Source organism: Neolamprologus brichardi, chromosome 12 (assembly GCF_056152115.1).
Source record: "Neolamprologus brichardi isolate AB-2024 chromosome 12, ASM5615211v1, whole genome shotgun sequence".
Classification (NCBI taxonomy): Eukaryota; Metazoa; Chordata; class Actinopteri; order Cichliformes; family Cichlidae; genus Neolamprologus; species Neolamprologus brichardi.
In genome coordinates, this window is record NC_142115.1 from 35,106,543 (window position 1) to 35,119,605 (window position 13,063).

The following is a 13,063-nucleotide window of genomic DNA, read 5'->3' on the forward strand; positions in this document are numbered from 1 at the left end:
ACAAGAAAGCAAACACTTGATTAAAAAAAAAAAGGTGTGAACTATTCCCTTATGAAATCCACGATCTCCCGGAAGCAGCAGACTTCGACATGTTAAAAAACAACTCCGCGCGGTGTCATCCTCCCCTTCGAGTCCCTGCCTGTCGAGCCTCAGCCACCAGACATGTGTTCTGTTTTACTCGGTGTCCTCTGCCACATATTGAACAAATTAAAAGTTCAAGTTGGACGGAGAAGCACAGCTGCACGGGGACAGAGGACAGAGCCAGAGTGTGAGCAATCCTCCCTTCATGAGGCTGCTGGCCCTCTTCTCGCAGCCCCTCGTCCACACACACACATGCTCAAAGACAGACACACACATATACGCTGCCCACACAGCACTGCCATCTGGCCTGCTGGGAAATCAGAGCCACCTGAGACTCGGCCAAATACATGATGCTCGCTGACAACTCGGGCATTTCTACTGATTGTAAAGAGATGAATAAAGATTACACAAGCACATAAGGTACATTGGAGGAAAAAACTGTAACTCCCTTCAGTGCTGCTGTGAAGTTTAGCAGATAGCTCGGAAGAAGCTGGCGAAAAAGTGCGACTTTCAGGAGGAAAGTTCCAAAACAGGAAAGAGTTTCCGTTCTTACTTAACGGCCTTAAGAGCTGTGCGTATACGCAAACACTATAGTGCAGTGAGCCACAATACTACACGCACTTTGATACTCATTAAGCTTCTGTGTCACTACCAAAAACGTGCAACTGCATGGTCGACGCCAGAGTAGGGACGGCGGTTGGTGTCTGGTGAACTCGACCTCCCTGAATGTTAGGGTCAAGATCAGACTACTGAACTCTATCATCTTCCCTACTGCACTTTACGCTAGTGAAACCTGGCGCTCAACAAGTGCAACTATTCAACACCTGAACGTGCTTCAACAACGAGGCCTGCGGCGAATCCTGAGAATTTCCTACCGGGACCGAATAACAAATGAGGAAGTCCTACGAAGAGGAGGCACCTGTTGTTGCAGAAAGGCACTTCCGCTTTGCGGGCCATATTTTACGCCCTCATCGCCCAGCTAAGATTGCCGTGACATGGCGTCCACGCACTGGCAAGCGAAAGCAAGGCCGACCAAAGACCACGTGGCGTCGAACATTCACGGACGATCTGAGAACTGTCGACATTGCCTGGGACGAAGCTGAAGCAGTCGCTGCTGACCGACATCGATGGAGATCACTAGCTGCCCGATGCGCCGCCCGGCGTAGGAGGAACTAAGTGCTAAGTGCATGGTCAAAAGTATGCAGACAGATAAAGCACAGACTGGATTGTGTGCTCCTGTAACAACATCCGTTCTCTGGACTAAGCTGGCCACTGGAATTTGCTTCCTTTCAGTAAAAGATCCAACACTGACGCTGGGTGTTAAACTCTGACTATATCCCACAAGTGTCGGATATGGTTGAGGGTAGAGTTCTGTTAACTAGTCAAATTCCTCAACGTCAAAAGTGGTGTACAAATTCTTGATGAACCGGTCACATTTGGGACCCTCTGAAAATTTGAGACACACATCAATAAAATATCAAAGTCATTGTTTCTGCTTTATACTTTGTTTCAGTTTGACTTTCCTTTACTGCTGGTTCCACATCTTTGTCCAACAATACTGTGTTTTAAAAACCGAACCATGTCAAGTCTGAAGTCCTGCATATGCTGCAATTTACTTTAATGGATCAATATTTGTGTGTACCAAGGTTTTGCAAAGAAAACACTTCCTGAAATACATTTTCAACAAGGAATCAGTGGGTAGAAAGGAGAAAATGTTAGCACAAAGCCCAAGGAGTCTAATTCACACCAGAAAAAAACCTATTGCAAACCAAAAGTGCAGAAACTGCACATCCCATGTTAACTTTAGTCCCAAAGAGACTGTAGACTGCATCACGTCTGCTGTGATATCCGCTCCATCCATTCATTCTCCTCCGGTTGTCCTTATGAGGGTCGTGGGGGTGCCTGAACAGGTTCACATTCACATATATGGGCAATTTAGTGCTACCAATTAACCTAACCCCACTAACTGCATGCCTTTGTACTGTGGGAGGAAGCTGGAGTACCCGGAGAGAACCCACACAAACACAGGAGAACATGCACACAGAAAGGCTCCGCCCAGAATCTCCAAATAACCGAGAACATATTCTGTGAATCTTTAAATATCACTGACACCTTCTGTTAATTCTATTCATCATCACACTGATGATACAGAGCTCTGCTGAGACACCCGGGGCACTCCCCGATGGCTGCAGCCTCCCTCAGCAAGACAATAAAAGAAGCTCCTAAGATGTCTCCAGAAACACGACAATGATCCCAACCTGAAATATCCACTGCTGTTCTAATGCAAGCCCCTAATACATTAGCATAGAACAGAATGAATAGATCAGAATAGCCCTTTATTGTCATTGTACATGCACAACGAAAGCACGGGTGCACCACAGCGACTGTGCTGGAATTAAATGTCTGTGTAGTACTGATATATACATTCAGACATCTTTAATAATTCAGTAACTAGGATTTGCAGTTGAAATTGCATGAGGATAAAGTTGAATTCTCTACACTATATTTATATTTCATGGGTTTTCAAGCTGCGACGCCGCTTCGCTTCTCTGTGAATAAAGCGGTGGATGATGGGAAATCGGGCTCTGATGGCTACTTGACTGACCCTGGGAGCAGAGAGGGAGTGAGTGACAGCTTGCAGTAAAAAAGTTACGCTAACAGGCAGCAGCATATGGTCTGCAGACTGTCAGAGCATTGCTGGCTCCCATTTCTTGCAGACAGGAGAATATTTCAGCGGAAAAGAAAATCTGAAGGCAGAAAAGAAAAAGGTCGAGTTATTTGGGCTGCTTCTTTTTTTATGTTTCTGCTGCAACTTTGAAAACTGTGTCGATCGGACCGGGAGGATCTCGTTTTCTAACCGTTACAGCAAGTCAGCGGCCAAAGTCAAAAGATCAGATCTGCAGAAATCTGAGAGCTATTATGATTCATTTAACATGAACAAGAATCTAGATTGTAGATTTGTTTGTTAATGTTTCTTCTCTGTGCATCAAACTCACAGCAGTCGAGCTTTTGCACATCTCAGTTACACACTAGCCTTTATTTTCCTCTGTTTTCCGCCCTCCGCCGCGACCCGGAGGCGATAAAACAGATGCGTTTACGCTGTGAAGACCCCAGCCCCTTCCTCGCCCAGTGTTTCCAGACAATACAACTGTTGCTGGCACACTTGCATCTTTCGCTCTCACTCCTGGCTGCTGTGTGCTCGCCCTCTTAGTTTTTCTTCACTTCTTTGGTTTTGTTTTCATGCCTCGTGCACAATCATCTCATGCACATCCCACACTACTGCTTCTACTGTCTCTCACAGTCCACGTGTTCATTTTGTATTACAGATTACTTCAACGGCAACGACGTGTATCCTCCCCTTTCAAGCCTAATTTTTTCTGCGCACACATCAAATGAACACCTTGAAGCCTGACATTTAGCAGACAGATTTATCTCCTACCGGGTCCATGCTGATAGGATAACCTCGGCTTTTCGTAGCTCCTTTTTTACCCGACTTGGCAGAAAAACTATGAACACTACATCAAAATCTCCAAGAAGTCTGTGAGAAAAAAGAGGAACAGCCATTCTTTCACTTCTAACTTCTTGCATGTGTGATCGGTTTACTTGCAAATAAAGCTAAAAAACTACTCTGCAGGCAAGGCAACCTTTCAGTTTCCTGCAGAAAAGGTGTAGTTTTAATGCACAAATACATGTCAGCAAACATTTGAGGTCTGCGCTCGGTTAAATTAGGTTTAACCACCTGATGATGAGGACGAGCTTGTTGGTAAGCAGGCGCTAATCTGTACCTGTTCAAGCACGCAGCTGATCATCGTGCTTAAAGCACCAGCTAAACGTCTAACATGCACAGCCTCTGCATCGCGCGTTTCTCGCTGCAGAGATAAACAATATCTCCGGAAGCAGCAGTACTGTAGGTGCAGCTGTTTCCTGCCCAGGCCTCCCGCTTGCTTCCACTCACCCCCATCCTCGCTGGTTTTGTCAGAATAAGTGCACATCATTGGCAGCTAAAAGCTCTGGGCACCGTCCCTCTGGTTGTTCCAGAGAAATGCCAATCGTTTTGGCGTCAACGGGGCCCTCACAGACGGCGCATGAAGGCACAGATGGCACTAATGGACGAGCAGAATCCAACCGAGGGACCGGGACAGAGCCACACCGGAGCGCCGTCCAAATAACTGTAGTGTGAATGTACTGTATGGCCAACGCGTCACTCTGCTCTAGCGGGGCCGGTGCCACGGCAATGCGGCATAAAGAATTTAAAATGATAAAATAATCATAAGAGAGAGAGACCGTGGGAGGATCAGCGTGGAGTGGTGCCAAGAGGATCAGACAGAGGAGAGATTGTTCCTGGGCTGATATGTGCTGAAGCGATTTAGACAGGCCTCGTCCAAGTCAACCCACTCCAGTCCGACAACTGGGTATACAGCTAATGGACAGACTGAAACGCTCTGTGCCAAGGAAGAGCCGCTTTATAGACTGCACCTTCTCCTGGTACAATGGTACTTTTGTACGACGTGCGAGCCAGCTGATAGCCCGTTCCGAGACCCGCGAGGCGTCAGACTCGCGTTTAAGCTTCTTTCTTTTTTCCCTCGTTGACGAAATCTTTCCCTGCGTTTCCACGTGATGCCCACATACTGCACAATTTTAACATTTGTTGTGTAATGCATTCACAAAAACACTCCTATGTCTCTTATTTAGCTAGTAGTGCTAAACAGATGCTTGTAGGAAGAACTAGTCACAGCTTTTGCTGGTGCTAAATGGCTCCCAAAAACCTGTTTGGAGCGCCGTGTACTTTTGATAAAAGTTTAAATACTTCCAAGCGGTCATGATACTTTATGTTTGAGCTTTTTTCAGCCGTCTGTGTGGTTTCTAAAAATGCAAGCGGCTTTCGAATAGGAGTAAAAAAGCAGATAAGTGGGCAGCTTGGAACTGGAAAATTATAGAACGACATTATAAAACTACTGAAATACATAGAAAAAGTTTCTCTGGTGCAAGTAGGGCACAATAAATATAACCAATCTGTCCTAAAATTCCAAAAAAGGTATTAAGCTGTTGCACACTTCAGGTAAAAACATGCAAACTAGCAGCACCGGAAAAACAAATAAACCAAAAACGAGCCAGTTCTGCAGCGGACAGTCAGCTGTTTAGTGTCCCAAAAGCTCAGATCTACAGTGCAACGCGCTCAGATAACATGTGCAACACTTCTGAGTAAGGACGCCAAACCAAAAATAAAGAAGGGGGGGCATTTGTTAATTTTTCTTCTGGGTGCCACAGTGTATCAGTGTCCACAGAGAGCCAGTGGGCTCATCTGTACTTTCAGATTATGCGTCATCACCACAACTGTCCTCACAGAGAGGCCAGGAGAGACGCCACGAACACTCGGAACTGCACTAAAAACATAAGCTCGCATCACGTCTCCCGGCCATCATCAACGAGCATCTTTTCGAACTTAAAGCGCGCAGAATATTTGTGCGTGTGACGCTCAAAGGAACAAACCTCGCCGCTGCTTAAACTTGAGGGTTGTTAGACATTTAAAGTAAACAAAGGCACCGATAATTAAATTACGGACAAATAGGATTCGTGTAGCTGCTGGACGTGTCGGTGTTTTTGCTCGAGGACACATCACCACGCTGCAAAAATGTGAAGCAAGGTAGCAAACAAACAGGTTTTTGCAGACGACGAGACACAACGCTGGGGGATAACTGAACACCGTGCATGCTGGACTTACAATGCAAAATATTTCAAAGTTACAGACGGCAGTGAGGTGACAACAATCGCTCTGAGTCAGCTGGTGCAATTCTGGCGTTACAGCATGAACAGAAAGTCATTGCTGCAGTCGTCATCAAGTCAAACATATTTTAATATCAGTGCATCCTCCAGCTAAATGTGGCAGAATAACACGCGCCCCTCCTCAGGGAAAGAAAACTTCCACAGGACAATTCACAGACGTGTAAATGCTCATCAGAGTCGCTCAGCAGCTCTGCAGCGCGAGTCTGTTTGCACAAAAAATACGGTTTTTTCGTTGGTATATTTGAAATGTTGCCGCAAATACTATCTTCATCATTTATGGATCTGTAACATTCAAAATAGGACAAAGAAATAAAGAATGTGGGGATGATAATCAAGTTAAGAAAAACTAATAAAAGCACTGAAAAAAGTCAAAAGAGGATAAATGTGTCTTTAAACTATTACAATTTTCAATGCTATGTTTAAGAATTTGACATTAGATTTCAGCTCTTCCGTTTCCAGTTTTCTTTGTAACATTAACGCCAATTATTTACATAATTAACGCATCGCGTAGTAACAGGACATCTTCAGGAAACCACCGACATACTACTTCCTTTTTTTAGTCTTAAAGGTTCTTTTTACACAAAATATTGCAAATATCCATTTTGGCCAAACTTTGTTGCCTCAAATGAATCTGTCAATATTTGAAAAACACAGATGATTCAATCTTCACAACCTATTTGTAAACAAAGGTCTTGAGATGACTCACTAGCAGCAATGTGCTCTTACTTCGATGCCAGTCGTGTTTTCGTCAGAGGAGGCAGATATATTTTCAAGTGCTGAAGAGCTCAGTTTGGAATGAAACTCTTTGATTGGCCTTGATTTTTGGAAAGTGTCCTTTTAGTGTGTGTGTGTGTGTGTGTGTGTGTGTGTGTGTGTGTGTGTGTGTGTGTGTGTGTGTGTGTGTGTGTGCGTGCTCATGTTCCCTGCGTGGGTCCCCCTCTTCCCCCTCCACCAGCGGCATGCTGGACGGGGTCACATGCGATCTGCTCTGAGTGGAGATGCGGGCCATGCGACAGCGAGGGCCAGTAATTGGAGTGAGCTGTCAAGATGGGGCGGTGTGTTTATATACATGTGTGTGTGTGTGTGTGTGTGTGTGTTTGTGCACATGCCAGGGCGGGTCCCCTCCTACAGGGTGCCACACATTAAAGTCCCTGATGAGACTAATGCAGGAGGAAACGGCTTTGGCTTTTTGCCCGGTTGCCAGGTGAAAGGGAGGGCCGGTCTAGGTTGACCTAAAATGCTAAATCCTTATTTCTACTTGTGTCACTTTTCTTGGCGTTATCCTCGAATGTGACACTTTTAACAGTCCCGCTGGATTTAATTCGCTATGAATATTCATATTTTTTCCTGCCGATTCTTTAAAAAAACGATTCCCCAAATCTAAAGAAAAGCAGCTCTCATATTTGTATCATTACCGAATCCTTGATCCTTCAGACGCAATTAGCGAGAGCGAGATCACAGCCCCTCGTTTCTCTTTTAAGAGTTAATCAACAAATTAAAGATGCAGATTTGCAGCTAACGACGTGCCGGCGTGAACTGCCAAAGACGTGCGATGCGGCGTTCGCGCCGCTGACATGATTAACTACAATTACAAAAAAGGTAAAACAAAAGCATTAATGGCAAATTGTGTCTAATCACAGACACAAAGGAGATAATTGCGTCGTGGGCTGATGAATTAGTTATTATTAGTTTCTCTGACAACTGTAGTTTATTTCATCTTTGCCAGGACGTGAACATCTGTAGCTGCCTTATTATTGTTGGGCGCTGACAGACAGAAAAGTTCCTTCTCCCACACTCAATTAGTCATTCGTGGTATTTAAAGCTTTCTTCTGGATTATTTTGTGTGCGAATAATCACAACAGCACCGTTTTTTCTCCTAAACAATATCTTTTTTACTTATATTGCAAAAAATATGCAATTTTAACAGTTAACATACACCTGATTTTTCTAAAGTTTAAGAATGTTACCTTAAACCATCGGCTTCACTGAAACTCAAAGGCAGAGGCCGGTTTGGTTTTTTCTTCCCTTGTTGTCATTTTGACTTTGAACTCTGTGCTGTTGTGTTGTATATATTCCAAAGTTGTTCTGCTTATTTAGCAGAGCTTGCGGCTGATTTACGCCAAAGCTTCTGGGTGTATAAATCACAGCCAAAATCTGTCTTCGCGCTCAAAGTTAAATCTGATTTTACGGCAAAAACTCCAGCTTTAAATCTCGACTGGAGAAAAGTTGTTATTTACGAGGCTGTAAACTACAGCAGGGTGGAAATACGAGCGGGTGGCCGCGGCCCGCTACGGCGGGCGGGAAGGCTCGGTGATAAAGCATCTTGTTAGCTCTACTGAGGAAAATATGCTTATCAAGCCGCATGTTAATACAAGCAGTAAATAATGCGATCATCGGCCAGTGATGCTGGAAATATAACAGCGTGAGAAGGAGCCTGAAGCTACGTTGACTACAGGGAGGCGTTTGTGTGCTTTGCTTTCTTTCTGTCGTTCTTGCTTTTGAACATGAGCTACAAACTGAGAGAGCTGGGTTAACGTGTCCTAAGCACAGAAGACACAAGCAGCAACCCACACACAAAGACGAGGAAATATATATGAGGAAAGCTGTAAACACGTTTTTATTTTGTGAGCAACATTCAAGTGGATGTAATTTGGCTTCACTGTGTTTTTTTGCATGTTAGTTTATCATCTTTTTTCACAATAATACACATTTTTAGTCCAAATTAGTGCTGATGCTTGATGAATGACGCCTGGGTTGGCCTCATATACACACCTGATTGTTAATGCTTGTCTGTGTAACAGTTTAGATACACACCATACTGAGATACACTGTGTGGATGTTAATAATGTTACAGTATCTATTTTACTATAGTGTCATTGTTACTCCTGATACATGCATGTATTTGAACACAATGTATCAATTTAAAACAAATCCTGTCTTTTATATCCTACTCCTCTGACTGCTTTCAAATATTATCCCTTTAAAATAAAGACTGCAAAATATCTTATATATAAAAACAAAACAATAGTGGAGATACAAACCCTGACTTTCACCTGCCATGGATCATCTGATAAGCCCTCAAAACATTACTGCACATCTGCAAACCACTTTGCAACCCACCTCCACCCCAGCTCCTTCTTTTTCCCCCATGTTGTTTCTCACCTACTTAATGTTGTATTTGTTGTCACTATTGCTCTATTGGACAAAGGAGGGGGGAACAACTAAGCTGTAGTGCCTCTTCACTTCACTGTGCAATACCTTTTTTGCAATACTTTTTGTTAATAGTCAACGGTGCAATAGACCTCAATACTTGAAATGTGCAATTTACTTGTATTTTTATTTTTATTCCTATTTATTCCCTTTGTATATTTTATTTATATATGTCTCTGTATTTATATATGTGTGTGTATATAAATATATAATATTCTGCTCACGCTCTGTAACTTCTGTCGGTGTTGTGCTTTTGGAAACCGAATTTCCCAGAGGAACCCACCCGAGGGATTAATAAAGTTTTATCTTATCTTATCTCCTTGCTTCATGCAGGCACATCCCAACACATCCATTCAGACAGCAATAACAAGCTTTTTTGGACTATAGTGGCGAGTGGTTCAGTCAGGTTAACAAGTTATCCAGCACGTTCAAGGTAAACACAGTGTTACGCTTAATGTTGCTCAACAACTACGTAAACATCAGTAAGTTTGTTGTTATCGTCATCACTTAACTTCAGGTCTCCATAAAGTTCTGCTGATACACAACAACAAATGACTCTTTAGTACGTCAACCATTCTTCACAAGGGGGAAAAAAACTATGTTGTTTGAGCTCAAGTCCCAACGCAAACATTACAGATTCATCTGTTGCGTTGTGTTTTAGTCATACTATGTTCCACTTGGCTTTTACCAAAGATTTTAAAGAGGAGAAAACTGAATAAATCAACTCTTTTTCATTAAAACAACCCCACTTTTTCTCTTTTATCACCAGTAAGTCTATTTTAGTCATCGTCCTCTGCTCAGCAGGGTAACAGTCCGGACACACTAGCCTGCCATCTTCTCAGGAATACGGCGCCTTTGTAACTTCAGCCTGACTGCGACTGAGTCACCTCGCTGCCTTTGGAGTGACAACAGGCTCTTGACCTTTACCATGTTCTCAGAGCTTACGCTCCAAAATCGTGAACAGGAGATCAGCAAACACATACATAAATCACCCTTTGGCGTTTCAAGCGCTGTACATCCAGACAATAAAGCGTTCAATCAAGTTTGTGCTTCAGTTATAAAAACATTACTTTTGTCATTTCTGCTCGTTCAAGCACACTTGGTGAAAGAGGCACATTTTTATAGAGGCCAAGAGTTCACTGGTAAGTTACTCCTCACGCTTTGAGACAAAAATATGCTGAGTAGTGCAAAGTCGAGAGGAGTTTCTTTAAAGAAAAAGGCCGCGCTGTACTTGCATGGATTGGAGTGTGTTACACTTAAAGAAACCCAGATGGTTCAAGAACTCTCAAAGGCAGCTGCAGTTCTCACAGCTGTCCTACGTGAACAGTGTTCACCATGCTGGCAAGAAATTGCCTGCAAACCTGTGTCAACTCTGGGTGACCTGAGAGTTGGTGTAACAATGGGCGGGAGCCTTGATTTGCAATATGATGAATCCTTGCACAGCACACTAAAACCTTCCCTGAGGCACAGGAGTGAAATTAGCAAGTTTGGCAGGCCTGCGCTGCCTTCTCCGGCGGTTGCCGAGCGTTTCTTTGCAAGAGGAGGGCGGGCGCTGCCTCTTTGTCTCAATGGAGACAAATCTTGGGCGGACTGTTTGTTTGGGGAAGGGGTGTGAACGGCACACAGTCCATCAAATCAATTACAGTCTTATGCAGAGACGGCCTGGCTTGGCCTGGGCTGAGAGCTTGGCCCGATCTTTTATGAGGGGTTATGTGAGTCAGAGTGTTGCCACAGCCAACAGTCGTGACTCGTGTACTCACAACACCAGTACGAGCACGGAGAGGAGGGGTGAAAAGCTTGCATATGGCCAGAGCCAGCGTGTCACATTTGGGCTAGAGTTCACATTGGGCTCAGATGCTCACACCAATGAACTCGTGAGGATTGTCGAGTTGCGGCACCGCGGTCGTGTTTGAGATTTAGCAGCTTAGAGGCGGCGGCGAGAAAACTGTACCACATGTACGCTGACATCCAGCAGTCCAACTGTATGTTTCTATTAACCGTCACGACCAGGCGAGCGCTGCACGTAGTATTTGTTTGAAACATGTAAATCTCATAGTGTACACAGCGTCGAGTTTACAAAGAGGTCAGACAAACATATATAATACAGTCAGAAAGGAAAGGAGGGATGCAGCAGATAAAAAAGTGACTTTTTCCAGGTCTGAGTTTGAGTTAAGAGCTGAATCAGACTCTCCTGTCACATTTCTGTCAGCACTTCTTACATCAGCCGAGAACGAGATTGGAACCCTTTCAAAACGACGGATGTTCGTATGATTTTGAGGTATTAAGTTTGTTCCATTCAACAGTTGAAATTTAAATAGCGGACTCTTAAATACATTTACAGATTACGGTAAATTCATGACTGCTTATGGTTCAGGAGAAGAAGAAATGGAGGCGTTAAACCACGTTTTTCAGCAGTGTAGTGCCTAAGGTGGTCAGATATTCAGTTTCATAGTGCCAACAACAATATCACAAAACGTCTTCCCTTGCACCTAAAAGAAAATAGTTTTGTCACACAGCTGCCAGGTCAGATAAATACTGCTCATGTCTTAGTCATTCATCCTCCTTGTTTTACTTCAGCAGTGATGATTGAATCCTTTTATTGCAGAAACAATTAGTTGATAAATTAGAAAAAAATGAGTTTAGTTTACAGACTGGAGTGACTCACTGAAAGAAAAACAGATATTTGTTGAAAAAGATAATCAGAAACATCCATCAGAACAATATTAGCTAAGAGTCTGAGTCGGCCTCTAGTCAGAGACTCCAAATCTTCAAATGTGAAGCTCCACATGTGAAAATCAAGTTTCTGTCGCTGCTCTTTTCACGATTTAAATCTCTGCAGTAACACTGATTGCACTGTTTAATTAATCGGCTTTCCAGGCAGTTGGTCAACACTCGTTTCAACTTCTGCTGCTGCCATGAGCAAAAATCTGAGCACGATCTGCATTATGGTAATTTATTTGCATATGCTGGAGACTACAGACATTCGCAGTTGCCTGCGGCCCGATCTCAAACACACTCAGTCTTAAGTGTAATTATTCAACGGCGAGCGGCTCCGCTCTCCATCGCGTGGCATTAAAAAGGCTAATATCGCCGCCGTTTTCCTAATGGCGAGTTTGGTGGCCATGCAGTTCATTACTATGTGCATACTGCGAGTCTCGAGAGGATATTTCACCAGGAGGACCCACATATGATGTTACGCTAACTGGCCGAGAGCATGTCGCTGCACGTATCCAAGTTTTTTGGGGAGTCAAGCTGTACTGTTAGGGCGACATGCATGCTAATCAGCGGCGCCTCGTTCTGTAGTCTTTTATTATGCGCTTTTCAACATAGCGTGTCAAGATTATTTCGTTTGAAGGAAAACGCCAGCTGTCATGTTTTATGCATTCGCTTTCAGTTCAGTTTCACTTGCGCGTAGCTGTTGGACGATGAAGCTTGACTTGAGCTTCAGCGTGCAGGTTTCATACATCCGCCGCAGATGCTTCGGCCTTGACGGCGTGCCAGCAGACCCTCGACACAGCGGCGATGGGATCTGACACTGACGTAGCATCTGGATGGAAATGTTTGGCTATAGCATCACCTCATCTTTATTTCATAGATTGTGTCTAAACTGGTCTCTTTGAAACAAATGGACTGAACAATTTCTTCTTAAGCACCACATCATTTATGAATTTATCCTCAATAAATGACCCAAATTTGAATGTGCAAAGACCACAGGTGTGTCTGTCTGGACACTTTTTGACAGAAGATGCAAATATTCTTCCAGCTCGTGCTTTATTTCAGTTCTTCTTACATCTATACACGACTGCACTGAACACCGACAGGCAGTTTAAATCTTAATTAGTGTAATTTGCCATCATTTCAACATTTCTCCATGCTGGTGCCAGTGCAATGCATGGGCTCAGAAGTCAAGAAGCAAACCTCTTTAATTAGGACTTTTAGAAATAGAAGCTCAATGCTTTTTAAGGGAAACTTATTTGTAGCACCCAGT

General features: G+C 43.7%; 1 protein-coding gene across 1 annotated transcript in view; it reads right to left on the reverse strand.

Moving 5' to 3' along the window:
- The window catches only part of antxr2a (ANTXR cell adhesion molecule 2a), a 94,226-nt gene that overhangs the window by 11,006 nt on the left and 70,157 nt on the right, over positions 1 to 13,063 (reverse strand). The gene's annotated exons all lie outside the window — the stretch shown is intronic.